The sequence below is a fragment of the Lycium ferocissimum genome, unplaced genomic scaffold (assembly GCF_029784015.1).
Source record: "Lycium ferocissimum isolate CSIRO_LF1 unplaced genomic scaffold, AGI_CSIRO_Lferr_CH_V1 ctg11602, whole genome shotgun sequence".
NCBI classification, from domain to species: Eukaryota; Viridiplantae; Streptophyta; class Magnoliopsida; order Solanales; family Solanaceae; genus Lycium; species Lycium ferocissimum.
In genome coordinates this window covers 22,898-28,232 of record NW_026713909.1, presented here as the reverse complement: position 1 = coordinate 28,232, position 5,335 = coordinate 22,898, and the positions used below count along the sequence as shown (strand labels likewise).

Sequence of the window (5,335 nt, the reverse complement as noted above, 5' to 3'; positions counted from 1 at the left end):
CTAACTATAAACTCGTCATAATTTATCCCTGCTTATCAATTCAGTTGGTACCTTAATATAACACTCTATCAAGATTTGTCAGTCTCTTCTAAATCATCTCTTAATATCACAAGCCCTTTCCAAATTCTTTTTACCATATCGATATCGACCTCCTAATTACTATTACCACCAATTCGAAATTAACTTATTTCTCAAGGTCAGCCGTACTTGCAACTTAGTCAAATCCTATCCTCACTATTGACACAACCTTTCAAGGCATATCACAAACCCATATCTCATTCTCTTTTTATTTCCGGGAAAATTTTGGCAGAGTTTCCTCTATATTTCTTACTATCTCAAAACCTGCACGCAGGAAATACCAACAATGCCTCACAGGGCCAATATATATATATATATATATATATATATATATATATATATATATATATATATATCACGGCCACACGGGGCTCCCAATATCAATAACAAGATGAAAATGATGGACTTACCTCGTATGTCCACCTCGAACTCGCACCTCGTCCCCTTTCCTGTCCACTTTTCCCTTCCAATTTTTAACCTTACATTTCAATCGTGCCTCAATACCTTACTCGACATATATCTTTTGTGCCTTTGCTTACCTGCGTGCTTTGTAACTTCCAATATCGTCCATCACTTTCTTCACGCCGATGTCGTCCTTCTGCTGAAATCAAAAGTTAGTATAGGGAATCTCATTTCCTATGACTTGGATCTATCGCACGATCTAAGACAGAAGAAAAGTCACTGATTCCTAAATACCCCGCAGCCTCCTGTTTATAAGTGTGGTCGGCTTCACACCATAAACAAGACTCTGCCGGACACGGTCTGTAGACACTCCGAGGACGAACTGCTCTGATACCACTTTTGTCACGATCCAACCCCGTAGGCCGCGACTAGTGCCCGAGCTGGGCGCCCGTATACACCCATTGACCAGAAACAGAATACAAATAACTTATACAACGTCGCCTGAAACGTCCCACATATATACATATATAGATCGCGGTCACAACCTTCGATGGTATCGCACGCAAGCCGCGCAAGGTGTCACAATACAGGGGGACGTCCAAAACACAAATCACAAAGACACAACTGAACAGTAACTACCCATAACCCACACATATGTGTCTACATACCTCTAAGAGTAATAACAGAATCATATGACGGGACAGGGCCCCGCCGTACCCCTGAATAGACATATATATATATATACATATACATATATAACGAAGGCGTCCGTACCAAAATATAGGCTCCGGAACAAGGGAGCGCTCCAAGATAGCTGAATGGAAATCCTAAGCTAGCGGATCACCAAAACGGGTATCTGTACCTGCGGGCATGAAACGCAGCCCCCGAAGAAAGGGGGTCAGTATGAAATATGTACTGAGGATGCAAAGCATGAAATACGATAAAAACGGGATCATAATCGGAACAAGAAGTACAAAAAGTAAATGCAATATCCAGAATACCAAAATGCTTACTTATTAAAACACAAATCATGCATGGGGCTCGGGAATATGGTCGCCCTCCCGTCGTTGGCGCCATAACACATCATACTCCGGAAGATTTCATATCTCCGTAACATCTCCGTAACACATCATAACACCATAACACATCATAACACCAGAATATAAGCGGTACCCGGCCCTCTAGCGAGGGGCTCGGTGCACCGTAACACATCATACTCCGGAATATAGCATAGTGCGCACGATGACATAACTGGCCCGGGACTTGGCGAATGATTTTACAACAGTATGCACGAGCAGAGTCGTGAGCAACCAAATGCATAAAAATCATCATTACAGACTCAATGGATAAGTAGACTAACCATACTCGGGGGTCGGGATGATAACCATAATAAGTTCTTTCAAAAGTCGTTAGGACTATACAAAGGAAAGTCTCGGGGACCACAGACAAGTATCAAACCAATCCGAGCCCGCCTACGAAAGTTAGAGACATTATTCGTTATGGAATCTTCTACGAACGTATCGAAGCGATCCGAGCCCGTCTATGAAAGTTACGGACTTTATTCGGCATAGAATCCTTTAGGACAAAACTCTTAATGCAACATTTGAAATCCAATCATATAAAAGACATAAGGACCACAGTTCGACTATATTAAGAATGCCAACATCAAGAAGTGAATAAGAATCGTAGACATGCTCGGATCTTAAGAATAGAGTTACCCCGAGGCTCGTATCATAGCTTACTTACAACTAAGACATGCCAAAAGAAAGAAAGGGTAAGCTTTACATACCTCGTCCGCTTCCTAAGCTAATCCGAACTTAAGTCTCGGCTTCTCAAGATCTACAACAACGCCATTAGATACTAAACATTAGTCATAGGTACTTAGGAATTCAATCCCAAGCTAGCACTTTACGTAAAGAAATTTGGGCAGCATTTCCCCTATAAATTCGACAAACCCAGAGAATTCAACTCGGCCAAATCATCAACAACCATACCAACAACATCAACAAGCAATTCAAAATGTATTCTAACGTTAGTGATTCCTTTCTATATAATTCGACGGCATTTCATTTACATTCAAATCATCCGCATACAATCAAGCCAACACCAATGGTCACACGTTCAAGTACCAATCCGAAACCATTCGAACAAGACTCAAGAACATTTCAAACAATCCGCATAATATTCAAAACAACCCAACCAACATTCAACACCACCCAAAGCCTTCCAAATTCAATAAGAACAACAACAACACATTCCTTTCTTCCAAATTCATGAACTATACCAATAATCCACACGTTAACAACATCATTCTCATAAATTCAAGAAACTATAATAAAATCACATTAGCTTCCAAAACAGCCCACAAACGATTACAACTTCAACTTGAATCATTAAACTTTCATTTTCATCATAGAATCCATAACAACCACAACCAAAAATACTAAGTAAAATTTGTTCATTCCTTCTACACAACAGCCCATACACACGGCTCAACATCCACATACGTACTTTCATGAATTTCATTCATTTCTACATACTACAACATACACAAACCATCCATAACACATGTGGAAGAAGATTAATCCTTATCTTTTTCACTTATCTTCTCAACTTGGCTGGGGTTGGTAAATTGCAAGAATGAATGCTTTGCTTGTTCCAATAACCACTCCACGTTATAGAGGACCCTCCAATTGGTAGTAAATCTAGAAGAAAATTATTTTTTTGATCACTATTCATGGTCATCAATTTTGGTTGCCATGGCCGAATGGTCTCCTCCTCTTTTTCTCCAAGTTTCTCCAAGGTTCTAAGGTTAAAAGATGATGAATATAATCAATTGGTCATCTTTCCTCTACATATATTATGCATCCATGTGGACCATGGCCCACCCACACTACACGGCCACTTGTCCTTTTGCTTCATGAAATATTAACTTTCCATAATTAACTTTCAACCCCAAATTTTTCTTAATATTCCATGCCAATAAAATCATAACCAACTTGTGCCTTAAAACAAAATCGGAGGTTAGAAGTCTCTACCTCGTATCCCGAAATAGTTTTATCCTTAACTTATCGTAGGTAGCTCGGAATGTCCCAATGTATAAAATACGGGATATAACATCCTTATGGGAGATGCAAGAGCATGGTTCGAGAAGCTATCCCGAAATTCTATTACTACAAGGTCAGAGATGGCAGCAGTCTTTCTCAAGAAATGGTACCCTCTGAGCAAGAAGGCTTAGATTCGTGACAAGATCTATGAATTTAAGCAGCGACCGGGGGAACAGTTATATGAAGCTTGGGAGAGATTCAAAGAGTATTTGCAAAAGATTCTGAATCATGGTTTTTCGGAGAACACAAGTTATATCCCGTATTTTGTACATTGGGATATTTTAAAGTAATCGCGATGAGTTAAGGACAAGGCTATTTTTCAATTTTGTTTAATGCATAAGTTGCTTATGAATTTTATTGGATGTAAATATTAAGGAAAATTAGGGGCTAGAAGTTGAAAAAAATATTTCATGAAAAAGCCACAAGTGGCCAAGTGGCCTTGTGGGTGTGTGGGCTCCCACCCATGGCTTGGCCAATTGCCTTAAGCCATGAGAGGGGCATGTGTCTACCTTGTATTTGTAGGAGCCATATATATATAGACAATAGATGACAAAGCAAGACAATTATTCATCTTACACAACTCTAGAAACTTGGAGAGGAAGAGAGAAGTATTCGGCCAAGGCTAGCCGAATTGGTGCCCTTGAGTATTGATCAAAAACAATAATTTTATTCTAGTATTCCAACCAATTGGAAGGTCCTTAATAACGTGGAGTAGTTGTTGGAGCAATCAAAACGTTCGTTGTTGCAATTTACAAACCCTAGCCAAGTTGGAAAGCTAAGGGGTAAAGGTAAGATTTAATCTCCTCTTTCATGTGTTATGGATGGTTTGTGCATGGTGTAGTGTGTAGAAATGGATGAAATTTATGGAACCCTAGGTGTTGGTGTTGAGCCGTGTATGTGTTGTGTTGTGTAGGAGTGATGGACTAATTTTACTTAGCATTTTTGGTTGTTGTTGTTGTGGATTCTATGATGCAAATGAAGGTTTAATGGTTCAAGTTGGAGTTGTGATCGTTTGTGGGCTGTTGTAGAAGCTAATATGATGTTAATATCATTTCTTCTTGCATTTGTGTGAATAATGTTGCTAACGTGTGGATTGTTGGTATGGTTCATGAATTTGGAAGAAAAGAATGTGTTGTGTTGCTCTTGTCGAGTTTGGAAGATTTCGGGTGGTGTTGTATGTTGGTTGGGCCGTTTTGAATTAATTATTGATATTGTTAGTATGGTTGTTTGTATTGTTGTTGATGATTTGGCCGAGTTGAATTCTCGGGGTTTGTTAAATTTATAAAGGAAGTCCTGCCCAAATTTCTGTAAATAAAGTGCTAGCTTAGGATTGGATTCTTAAGTACCTATAGCTAATGTTTGGTATCTACTGACGTTGTTGTAGATCTTGGGAAGCCCGAGACTTAAGTTTGGATTAGCTTAGGAAGCGGACAAGGTATGTAAAGCTTAGCCTTTCTTTCTTTTGGCATGTCTTAGATGTAAGTAAGATGTGATACGAGCCTCGGGGTAACTCTACTCATAAGTTCCGAGCATGTCTACGATTCTTATTCACTTCTTGATATTTGCCTTCTTAATATGGTCGAGCCATTGTCCTTGTGTCTTTTGCATTATTGGATAGTAAATGTTGCATAAAGAGTTCTTGTTGCTAAAGGATTCTATGTTGAATAAGGCCCCTAACTTTCATAGGCAGCCTCGGATTGCTTTGATACGTTCGTAGAGGATTCTATAATGAATAATGCCCGTAACTT

General features: G+C 39.3%; 1 non-coding gene across 1 annotated transcript; it reads right to left on the bottom strand.

The window, feature by feature from the left end:
- Positions 1–3,716: 3,716 nt before the first annotated feature.
- On the bottom strand, positions 3,717–3,822 carry LOC132041759 (small nucleolar RNA R71). The gene has a single exon (XR_009411217.1). It is a non-coding gene; the product is annotated as a small nucleolar RNA R71 (small nucleolar RNA).
- Positions 3,823–5,335: the final 1,513 nt, after the last annotated feature.